Below are 13,383 nucleotides of genomic sequence, written 5' to 3'. Positions count from 1 at the left end.
GGAAAGGAATCTCCAAAAGGACATTATTTCGAGCAAACAAACATTATGTTCTCAAAAATTCGTTGTAGAAATAATACCCTTGTGTCTCATTTGAATAAATCACAATGAAACATATATCTAGTCTTGGGCCTTAGGTTGTTGAATAACAAACACTAAGCTCCCACTGAGTTTAGCAACTCTTTAGATATATTATATATTATTGAAAAGATATTCTGAAATTACTTTTCAATAGCTTTGACGAATTTGGTTTAGTTTGGTGGTAGTTGAGCATTTTGTTTTAGAAATTATAGGAAAAATCTTTATGATTCATCATTGATCGAATCAAGCACTTAATTGACTTCGATCATTCCAACTGAGATATACCATATCTTATGGAGCTAGATTGTGAATTTTACTACACACAATCATTGATGCTCATTCTTGACTTAAGTAATCATCAACATGATCTATCCTAGATCTTTATGATTTCTTACCAAGTGGATTTTATACTTCTGAACCTTTGTACTAGCCAAACAGGTTCAAACTTATATCACATATGAGTAAATAAACCTATATTCACTCAAGTCCGTGTGAAATAATAAAGTCATAAAATCTTTCTTTAGCTTTGAATTCTATTGTCTAGGCGTTCTAACAATAGTTCATATCTTTTGTTACTTTCAACAAGTAAGAAAAGCTTGTCTTGAATTGATCTAGAAATCAACCAACTTTCAAAATTCCATCAAAATAGAGCTTATGAATGTTAACTTGTTGATATGGTCAAAGCAACAATGCTAAAGATTAGTGGAACTCAAATCAAGGGGTTGATTTGAACCTAGTAAAGCTTTATTGTTAAAGAGTTGTTTGTTTTAATCAAGCATATTGACTCAACCCGTAAATGACCATTTCATTCAAATAAACAAACAAACAAGCATTTTTTTCGTTCTTCTGAATGTGAGTCTTTCTGTGTTTGAAGCAGAAATTTAGGTATGCTGATTATGGAACAAAATAGCCATTAAGTTCCAGCCTTTGAAAGGACTTAAAACAAACTAGATGACCCTACAACTAATGTAGCATTTCCATGCTTCATTTCCCACTTGTAGGTCAGTGTAGCCTAGCTTCCATTGTTTGAGTTATTACCGAAGTAAGAACCTCAAGCGGTATATGATACCAAGGAAGTTTGATTGCTAGGTCACTTCTCTTTAAATATTAACTTTTAGGTAGAAACGGAATTGTAAATTCCTTTCACTTGTTCCTTGGTTTCCTATTTCTTGTACCCTTTCTTTAAGAATTGACGTCTCTAGTGTTGACTTTTATACTTTGTTAGACATGTCCAATGTCACTCCAACAAGGTTCTTATCATTTAATTTATGTTGAATATTTTGTTTCAACTAGATGATCTTACCAGAAGCTTCTAAAGTTCTCTAAGCATCGATCTATTCGAATGTCTAGGGACTAGACTCATTCGAGAATTAAATGGACAAAGATATTAGGTTGTTAACCATTGGTAAGGCTGAGCGTTTAAACTCAATGCTTTATGCTCTCAAAACTACATTGTATTTTGAATTCACAAGCACCAATCGGTTTTCCATTCGACTTTGATACTCGAAAACAACCATAAAAGTCGCTAAAAGAAACGTACATTTTAAATTGCTCATTTTCTCTCATTTCCGTGAATCGTTCTTGGATTCACTACCAATCCAGGAAATTTATTGTTACCTTTCTAAAAGGATTTACTGCAGTGCAAGATATTTAATTATAAACAATAATTAAAACATACATTGAAGCATGCAAAGTCTAAACATTTATCATGAGTAATAACGTGAGAATTAAAGCAATCATGCAATTTAAACAAGTTATTAGCATTTTATTCGAATTTATTGTTCCGGCAGGTGTGAATAAAATGATTCCAAGACCCTAAAACCATTGAAGAATTAAGCACATTATGTATTTTGACTCAATTCTAAAATATTTTAGGTAAGCAAAAAACCTTTTGCTAATAGTCTAGAAACTACTCTTGGTTGATAGGTACGTCTAAGAACTTATTAGGTAAACCTATCGATTTTGCCACGACATAAAAGGACTCCTTACTTATATCGTTGAGTTTCACCAAAACTAACATGTACTCACAATTATTTGTGTACCTTACCCCTTTAGTATCGATAAGTAACACCTCGCTATGGCGGAAAACTATTACTAAGATCGATGAAAAAAGGATATCCAAGTAAGTGTTATTTTGGCATGGCACCTTTTAACTCAATTTTTAAGTTTGGAACTTAAGGCTCTTACTATGTTGGTTAGATTTTAAGTGAACTAAAATCCTTAATCATGCAACATAATCAAGCTTCGATCTCATGCATATTTAAGACATATTTAAAAGAAATAAATAACTTAAAGCATGCATAAGATAAATGTGATCTAGTATGGCCCGACTTCATCTTGAAGCTTCAACTTCAAAGTCCGTCTTGAAAATGGATTGGAAACTTCGTCTTAAATTTCACCGTGGGAGGCGCCATTTTCTTCAAATAGGATAAGCTATAATTTGTTAGGTTATGATACATATGACAATTCATAAATCATGCGGAAAAACCATAAAGCCAGGAAAGCATATTATTTACACATAATCATTTAGCATAGTTTAGATGCATACACTTTGTTGCGTGCCTTCCCTAGCTGCGCCCGACCCGAACAAGAACAAGTCTTTAGGACTCCAAGTGTCGTCCCTCCGTAGATAGTCCACAGCACGTCCGGATCCGCCTTAAGCTTGACCAACAGGATCGCCCTTAAGGTACTTAGAATTTTCGGCACATATAGGCAATTGTATGACTGAATTTTTGCTCTCAAAAATCACTTTGAATACTTGAATACTCGATATAAATTGTGAGCATTGATCACCTATTTATAGGGCATGGGTATCGGATATTAGAATCCTACTAGGAAACGATTTAGTGAATCTGAATTAATCTAAAATTCAATCACTTAATTTATCTAGTAGACTTAGGAAATCAATCGTATACGAATCCTAACCGATCAAGGTTTCGTACGCAAGTACAAACACACACGCAGGCGCAGCAGCCCACGAGGGGCGCCATGCGCGCGCGCGCGCTGAGCCCAGGCCCATCAAGTGCTCGCAGCCCACGAGGGGCGCGCGCCTGCTGGCCTTGCTCTCGCATTTGGGCTTTGCTTGCTTTGGTCGCGCGCGGGCTTTGCGAGGCGTTGGGCCTAGCTTCGTGCTAGGCCTTGCGTCTAGCAAGCGCGTCCGATGTTTATTCGTACGATACGCTTCCGATTAAATTCCCGGTTCCGGAATTCATTTCCGATACGAACAATATTTAATATTTCCGATTCCGGAATCAATTTCCGTTTCGAACAAATATTTAATATTTCCGTTTTCGGAATTATTTTCCGATTCCGATAATATTTCCGATTCTGACAATATTTCCGTTTCCGGCAATATTTCCGATTCCGGCAATATTTCCATTTCCGATAATATTTTCCGATACGTACCATGTTTCCGTTTCCGGCAACATCTACGACTTGGATAATATTTATATTTCCGATACGATCCATATTTCCGTTTCCGGCAATATCATAGTTTCCAGAGTATTCATTTCTTGCCTGTGACGATCTCAGCTCCCACTGAAACCAAGATCCGTCGATTCCGAATATCCATAGATGGAGTATTTAATGCCATTAAATACTTGATCCGTTTACGTACTATTTGTGTGACCCTACGGGTTCAGTAAAGAGTAAGCTGTGGATTAATATAATTAATTCCACTTGAACTGAAGCGGCCTCTAGTCAGGCATTCAGCTCACTTGATCTCACTGAATTATTAACTTGTTAATTAATACTGAACCGCATTTATTAGACTTAGCATTGAATGCATACTTGGACCAAGGGCATTATTTCCTTCAGTCTCCCACTTGTCCTTAGGGACAAGTGTGCATTTCCTAATTCCTTTGTCGCTCGATGCTTGCTCTTGAACATAGGGTAAGAGTTGTCATCCTTATTATGTCCAGAGGTGTTCCTCGGTTTCAGAGTTCAACTGATCAAATAAACAGATAATCATAGCCTATGATTCATCCGAGCACGGCCATGCATTTCACAGTTTCTAGCTCTCCGAGTGGCCTTGTACAACTTTTAAGCATCTTATCCCAATTTATGGGAGGACAATCCCAATCTTGCGATCTTGAGATTAGACTTCGTTTGATAGGTGATTACCTGAGCGTTGCCTTTATAGCCTCCTTTCACGGTGCGACGGTTGGTCAACGTCAAAGCAACCAGTTCTCAAACAAGTAATCTCAAATCACTCAGGTATTGAGGATTTAGTGTCTAATAATTTTAATGAAATTTACTTATGACAGATTTTCATCTCTTACAGTAAAGTTTCATAGGTCTTGTCCGATACTAGTCTTCCCAAAGTAAGTATCTATGCAAATGATTATGACATTGCCATGTCCACATAGTTCAAGAAACAGAACTACTAGTCATCTTGCATTCTAGTCGTCTAACGTTTTCTATGCGTCCAATTTTATAGAAAACTCCGACTAGGGACCATTTTCAACCTTTGACATTCAAGTTCACTTGATAGACATTTCTTAGTCACAGGACTGGTCCTGACAGTCTATCTTGAATACATCGTCAAATTGAAGGGACTCATCATTTAATAAACCACAAATTAAATGGCAAAAATGAATTCTTTTCATTTATTGTGAATGATTAACCAATAATGTTTTACAAAGATTTAAACTCTAAAACTTTAAAACATTAAACAGGGATATCAAAGCCATTCTCTAATATGCTTGATTCCCATAGCTGCAGTGTGCGAGTTGTGCTTCGCCTGCGGCAGAGGTTTAGTCAATGGATCTGATATGTTGTAATCAGTTCCAATCTTGTTTATCTCGACTTCTTTTCTTTCAACGAACTCTCGTAGAAGGTGAAATCTACGAAGTACATGCTTGACTCTCTGGTGGTGTCTAGGCTCCTTTGCCTGTGCAATAGCTCCGTTATTATCACAATACAGGGCTATTGGTCCTTTAATGGAGGGGACTACACCAAGTTCACCTATGAACTTCCTTATCCATATAGCTTCCTTTGCTGCTTCATGTGCAGCAATGTACTCCGCTTCAGTTGTAGAATCCGCAATGGTGCTTTGCTTAGCACTTTTCCAGCTTACTGCACCCCCGTTGAGGCAGAAGACAAACCCAGACTGTGATCTGAAATCATCTTTGTCGGTTTGGAAACTTGCGTCCGTATAGCCTTTAACAATTAATTCATCATCTCCACCATAGACCAGGAAGTCATCTTTGTGCCTTTTCAGGTACTTCAGAATATTCTTGGCAGCAGTCCAATGCGCCTCTCCTAGGTCTGACTGGTATCTGCTCGTAGCACTGAGTGCGTACGCAACATCCGGGCGTGTACATATCATAGCATACATTATTGAACCAATCAATGATGCATATGGAATCCCATTCATTCGTCTACGTTCATCAAGTGTTTTTGGGCACTGAGTCTTGCTTAGAGTTATTCCATGAGACATGGGTAGGTAGCCTCGCTTGGAGTCCGCCATCTTGAACCTATCAAGCACCTTATTGATATAAGTGCTTTGACTAAGTCCAATCATCTTTTTAGATCTATCTCTGTAAATCTTGATGCCCAATATGTACTGTGCTTCTCCTAGATCTTTCATCGAAAAACATTTCCCAAGCCAAATCTTGACAGAGTTCAACATAGGAATGTCATTTCCGATAAGTAATATGTCGTCGACATATAATACTAGGAAGGCAATTTTGCTCCCACTGACCTTCTTGTATACACAAGATTCGTCTGCGTTCTTGATGAAACCAAAGTCACTTACTGCTTCATCAAAACGTATATTCCAGCTCCTGGATGCCTGCTTCAATCCGTAGATTGACTTCTTTAGCTTGCATACCTTTTTAGCATTCTTTGGATCCTCAAAACCTTCAAGCTGTGTCATAAACACAGTTTCTGTTAAAACGCCGTTTAAGAAAGCAGTTTTGACATCCATCTGCCATATTTCGTAATCGTAATATGCAGCGATTGCTAACATTATCCGAATAGACTTTAGCATTGCAACTGGTGAAAAGGTTTCATCGTAATCCACACCGTGGACTTGCCTGTAACCTTTTGCAACCAATCTAGCTTTGAAAACTTCAAGTTTCCCATCCTTGTCTTTTTTCAGTTTGAAAACCCATTTGCTTCCAATGGCTTGGTAGCCATCTGGCAAATCGACCAAATCCCATACTTGGTTTTCAGACATGGAGTCTAATTCAGATTGCATGGCTTCTTGCCATTGCTTGGAGCTAGGGCTCGTCATAGCTTGTTTGTAAGTCGCAGGTTCATCACTTTCAAGTAATAGAACGTCATAGCTCTCGTTCGTCAAAATACCTAAGTACCTTTCCGGTTGAGATCTATATCTTTGCGACCTACGCGGGGTAACATTTCTAGATTGACCATGATTCTCACCAGATTCTTCTAAAGATCTCTGAGTTTCATCTTGAATGTCATCTTGAGCATTTTCTAGAGTTTGTTGTTCGACTCGAATTTCTTCGAGGTCTACTTTTCACCCACTTGTCATTTTGGAAATGTGATCTTTCTCCAAAAAGACACCATCTCGAGCAACAAACACCTTGTTCTCAGATGTATTGTAGAAGTAATACCCCTTTGTTTCCTTTGGATAGCCCACAAGTATACATTTGTCTTATTTTGTATGAAGTTTGTCTGAAATTAATCGTTTGACGTATACTTCACATCCCCAAATCTTAAGAAAAGACACATTTGGAGGCTTTCCAAACCATAATTCATATGGAGTCTTTTCGACAGCTTTAGACGGAGCTCTATTTATAGTGAGTGCAGCTGTATTTAGTGCATGTCCCCAAAATTCTAATGGAAGTTTGGCCTGACCCATCATTGACCTGACCATGTCTAGCAAGGTTCGGTTCCTCCGTTCAGACAGACCGTTCCATTGTGGTGTTCCAGGAGGAGTCAATTCTGATAGAATTCCACATTCTTTCAGATGGTCATCAAATTCATAGCTCAGATATTCACCGCCTCTGTCAGACCGCAGTGCCTTAATCTTCTTGCCTAATTGATTCTCTACTTCACTCTGAAATTCCTTGAATTTGTCAAAGGATTCAGACTTATGCTTTATTAGGTAGACATAACCATATCTACTGAAGTCATCAGTGAAAGTGATAAAGTAGCTGAAACCACCTCTAGCATTTGTACTCATTGGTCCACATACATCTGTATGGATTAAACCCAATAGTTCATTTGGTCTTTCTCCAACTTTAGAGAAAGGTTGCTTTGTCATTTTGCCAAGTAAACATGATTCGCATTTACCATAATCCTCTAAGTCAAATGGTTCTAGAATTCCTTCCTTTCGAAGTCTTTCTAAGCGTTTCAAGTTTATATGGCCTAATCGACAATGCCACAGATAGGTGAGATCTGAATCATCCTTTTTGGCCTTTTTGGTATTTATGTTATATACTTGTTTGTCGTGATCTAATAAATAAAGTCCATTGACTAATCTAGCAGATCCATAAAACATCTCTTTAAAATAAAACGAACAACTATTGTCTTTTATTAAAAAGGAAAATCCCTTAGCATCTAAGCAAGAAACTGAAATGATGTTTTTAGTAAGACTTGGAATATGGAAACACTCTTCCAGTTCCAAAACTAGCCTGGAGGGCAACGACAAATAATAAGTTCCTACAGCTAATGCAGCAATCCGTGCTCCATTTCCCACTCGTAGGTCGACTTCACCCTTGCTTAACTTTCTACTTCTTCTTAGTCCCTGTGGATTGGAACATAAGTGTGAGCCACAACCTGTATCTAATACCCAAGAAGTTGAATTAGCAAGTATACAGTCTATAACGAAAATACCTGAAGATGGAACGACTGTTCCGTTCTTCTGATCTTCCTTTAGCTTCAAGCAATCTCTCTTCCAATGCCCCTTTTTCTTGCAGTAGAAGCATTCGGATTCAGAAGTGGGTTGACTGACCTTCCTCTTTACAGATTTGGTGCCAGTTTGCTTAGTTGGGCTGGCCTTGTTGCCACCTTTCTTAGCATTCCTCTTCTTTCCAGATTTCTTGAACTTGCCCCCACGCACCATAAGCACATCCTGCTTATCACTTTTGAGCGTCTTTTCAGCGGTCTTCAGCATACCGTGAAGCTCAGTGAAAGTTTTGTCCAGACTATTCATACTGTAGTTCAGTTTGAACTGATCATACCCGCTATGAAGAGAATGGAGGATGGTGTCTATAGCCATTTCCTGAGAAAATTGCTGATCCAGCCGACTCATATTCTCAATGAGTCCAATCATTTTGAGAACATGTGGACTTACGGGCTCGCCTTTCTTAAGCTTGGTCTCAAGAATTTGCCTATGAGTCTTGAATGTTTCGACTTGAGCCAGATCTTGGAACATGTTCTTCAACTCACTGATGATTGTGAAAGCATCTGAGTTGATGAACGTTTTCTGCAGATCTGCACTCATGGTGGCGAGCATTAGACATTTCACATCCTTGTTGGCATCAATCCAACGATTGAGGGCTGCCTGAGTGACCCCGTCGCCTGCGGCTTTGGGCATCGCCTCTTCTAGGACATACTCCTTTTCTTCCTGCATAAGAACTATTTGCAAGTTCCTTTGCCAGTCAAGAAAGTTTTTCCCGTTCAACTTCTCCTTTTCGGGAATTGATCGAATGTTGAATGAATTGTTGTTTGCCATATTTAAAACTACAATTGAAAAGAATAAATAAATAAATAACCATTCACAGTTTCTCTTAATAAACTTAAATTCTAGCATACATGCATAATTCAATGTTCATTAAGCATTTTATTCAAGTTATGTGTTCCGGCAGGTGTGAATAAAATGATTCCAAGATCCTAAAATCATTGAAGAACTAAGCACAGTTTGTCGACTTAATCCTAAAACATCTTAGGTAAGCAAAAGCCTTTTGCTAATAGTCTAGAAACTATTCTTGGTTGATAGGTACGTCTAAGAACTTATTAGGTAAACCTATCGATTTTGCCACGACATAAAAGGACTCCTTACTTATATCGTTGAGTTTCACCAAAACTAACATGTACTCACAATTATTTGTGTACCTTGCCCCTTTAGGACCAATAAGTAACACCTCGCTGAGCGAAAACTATTACTAGATTGATGTAAAGGATATCCAAGCAAGTGTATATTTTGGCATGGCACCTTTTAACTCAATTTTTAAGTTTGGAACTTAAGGCTCTTACTATGTTGGTGAGATTTTAAGTGAACTAAAATCCTTAATCATGCAACATAATCAAGCTTTTGATCTCATGCATTTTAAGACATATTTAAAAGCAATAAATAACTTAAAACATGCATAAGATAAATGTGATCTAGTATGGCCCGACTTCATCTTGAAGCTTTAACTTCAAAGTCCGTCTTGAAAATCTCCGTGGGAGGCACCATTTTCTTCAAATAGGATAAGCTATAATTAAAACTAATTACAACTATTTGATGGTACGCAGACCATATTTGAATTGAAAAACAACTTTGGTACTTTAGACCAATTACATTCAAATTAATGGTACGCAGACCATATTTTCTATCCTATTTGGGCCATACTAGTCACTTCATAACCTGCAAAACAGTACATATACAATATATACCATTCACCCATTCATTAACATGAATGGCCCACATAGCTGGTTAGTAAAACACATTATGCATCACATAAACATTTGCAGCAATTAATCAAGGGCACCAATAATCTACAAATTATTCAGTCCTTATTAATTCTAATCAAGTTGTTTTAACCTTAAGGATTTGTAGACCTAATCAAGAGTTTATGACTAAAAGGGGCTCCCACTTAAACCAATAAATTCATATGCTTTACTAATTTTAAACATAAAAATGAATTTCTAGTCTAACCGGAAACATACAAATTTAATTAAAATTTAAAGCTCATATAAATTTATAATTGATTCCAAAAGTTTAATTTAATTTCAGTCGTATTTAAATTAATTCATGATTTTAATTTTAGTAAAATAATTAGAATAAATAAAATTTATTATAATTACAATATTCAAAATTAAAATCCAAGAAAATAATTTAAATTATCAATTTTAAAATTAATTAAAATTACGTAAACTGAAAATTTCAAATTAAAAATTTCAAAACGATCTAATCGCAACGCAACAATCCCACGCATCGCACGCCCATGGGCCACTCGCACACAGCCATCGCTGGCCATGTGCGCGCAGCCCATGCGCTGCGTCGCATCGCTGCTGCTCACCATAGCAAGGCATCACGCGAGCTGGTGCTCGCTGCGCGCGCCAGCGCTCGACGCACGAGCATGCTGCCGCAGCCCATCGCTGGGCGCAGCGCTCGTCGCACGTCGCAACAAGCAAGCTGATTGCCATCGCTGGGCGCAGCGCTCGTCGCACGTCGCAACAAGCACGTTGCACGCCATCGCTGGGCGCAGCGCTTGTCGCACGCACAATAGCGCTCGCTGCGCGCGAGCGATCGATGCTGGGGCGTAGCACTCGTGGCACGCGAGCTTGCGCTCGCTGCGCGCGAGGCTCCGCACGCTTGCGCGAGGCAGTGCGCGTTGTGGCGCAGCTCGCTTGCTGCCCACACGCGACTGCTCGTGCCTTGCTCTCGCCCTCACCCATTCGCCCATCGCACACAGCCCACGACACAAGGCAGTGCTGCTGCCTTGTGCTCGTGCACCATGGCCTTGCTCATTGCATTCGTACCGCATGGGCGACAAGCTCCCTTGCTCGTCGTCACATGCCCGCACTATACAACACCCCTTAAGGGTAACACGTAGCGTCCATTGCTTTGTGCGTGCAAGTTATATGAGCGAATCGCATAAAAATTTAAAATTTATATTCAAAATTAATGACAAATTAATAAATAATATTAATTTCATAATTTTAGGGCGAAAATTCGAAAATTTATTATTCAATTGATTTCCGATTAACATGGATTCAAGTCTAGGTCATAAAAATTTAAAATTTAACATAATTTACAATTTTTATGGTGGTTTTTAATCATAGGTATCTAATTAAATTATAACTAATTATGAAAATCAAATTAATTCTAAATTATTCCAATTTTCAACAAATTAATCATAATTACAAATTAGATTGCATAATTAACAAGGCTAGGCATTCAAACTTGTTAAACATATACAGTAGGTCAATCAAAAATTCAAGATTTATCAACAAGAATCGCAAATATTTAATTTAACATCTTAAATTTACGAAATTTTGCATTCGAAAAACTAAAACCTCCGAAAAGTCATAGTTAGGCTTCGAATTTGAGAATTCTGGGTTCGGCCGAAAAATACTTTTTTTGTCAAAATTTTAGAATGCCTTTTACATGCGGAATTGCCTTTTACATGCGGAATTGACACAAAAATCACTCGATTTGGATGAGTAACGAAGAAATTGCCGAAAAACTGCGTACGTATAATTAAATAAACGCAATTTGCAATTAATTAACAATTACGAAAATTAATCACCCCTTTTAATTCTTCCAAATTTGTAATATTTAACCATGTTCATGCAATTTAGATTATGAAAATAATAAGAGGCTCGTGATACCACTGTTAGGTTATGATACATATGACAATTCATAAATCATGCGGAAAAACCATAAAGCCAGGAAAGCATATTATTTACACATAATCATTTAGCATAGTTTAGATGCATACACTTTGTTGCGTGCCTTCCCTAGCTGCGCCCGAACCGAACAAGAACAAGTCTTTAGGACTCCAAGTGTCGTCCCTCCGTAGATAGTCCACAGCACGTCCGGATCCGCCTTAAGCTTGACCAACTAGGATCGCCCTTAAGGTACTTAGAATTTTCGGCACATATAGGCAATTGTATGACTGAATTTTTTCTCTCAAAAATCACTTTGAATACTTGAATACTCGATATAAATTGTGACCATTGATCACCTATTTATAGGGCATGGGTATCGGATATTAGAATCCTACTAGGAAACGATTTAGTGAATCTGAATTAATCTAAATTCAATCACTTAATTTATCTAGTAGACTTAGGAAATCAATCTTATACGAATTCTAACCGATCAAGGTTTCGTACGCAAGCACAAACACACACGCAGGCGCAGCAGCCCACGAGGGGCGCCATGCGCGCGCGCGCGCTTAGCCCAGGCCCAGCAAGTGCTCGCAGCCCACGAGGGGCGCGCGCCTGCTGGCCTTGCTCTCGCGTTTGGGCTTTGCTTGCTTTGGTCGCGCGCGGGCTTTGCTAGGCGTTGGGCCTAGCTTCGTGCTAGGCCTTGCGTCTAGCAAGCTCGTCCGATGTTTATTCGTATGATACGCTTCCGATTAAATTCCCGGTTCCGGAATTCATTTCCGATACGAACAATATTTCATATTTCCGATTCCGGAATCAATTTCCGTTTCGAACAAATATTTAATATTTCCGTTTCCGGAATTATTTTCCGATTCCGATAATATTTCCGATTTTGACAATATTTCCGTTTCCGGCAATATTTCCGATTCCGGCAATATTTCCATTTCCGATAATATTTTCCGATACGTACCATGTTTCCGTTTCCGGCAACATCTACGACTTGGATAATATTTATATTTCCGATACGATCCATATTTCCGTTTCCGGCAATGTCATCGTTTCCGGAGTATTCATTTCTTGCCTGTGACGATCTCAGCTCCCACTGAAACCAAGATCCGTCGATTCCGAATATCCATAGATGGAGTATTTAATGCCATTAAATACTTGATCCGTTTACGTACTATTTGTGTGACCCTACGGGTTCAGTCAAGAGTAAGCTGTGGATTAATATAATTAATTCCACTTGAACTGAAGCGGCCTCTAGTCAGGCATTCAGCTCACTTGATCTCACTGAATTATTAACTTGTTAATTAATACTGAACAGCATTTATTAGACTTAACATTGAATGCATACTTGGACCAAGGGCATTATTTCTTTCATAATTAAACTAATTACAACTATTTGATGGTACGCAGACCATATTTTAATTAAAAAATAAATTTGGTGCTTTAGACCAATTACATTCAAATTAATGGTACGCAGACCATATTTTCTATCCTCTTTGGGCCATACTAGTCACTTCATAACCTGCAAAACAGTAAATATACAATATATACCATTCACCCATTCATTATCATGAATGGCCCACATAGCTGGTTAGTTAAAACACATTGTATGCAGCACATAAATATTTGCAGCAATTAATCAAGGGCACCAATAATCTACCAATTATTCAGTCCTTATTAATTCTAATCAAGTTGTTTAACCTTAAAGGATTTGTAGACCTAATCAAGAGTTTATGACTAAAATTGCTCCCACTTAAACCAATAAATTCATATGCTTTACTAATTTTAAAC

This window comes from Spinacia oleracea, chromosome 4 (genome assembly GCF_020520425.1).
Source record: "Spinacia oleracea cultivar Varoflay chromosome 4, BTI_SOV_V1, whole genome shotgun sequence".
NCBI classification, from domain to species: domain Eukaryota; kingdom Viridiplantae; phylum Streptophyta; class Magnoliopsida; order Caryophyllales; family Amaranthaceae; genus Spinacia; species Spinacia oleracea.
The sequence above is the reverse complement of the archived record's forward strand: the minus strand, read 5'-3'. Positions refer to the sequence as shown.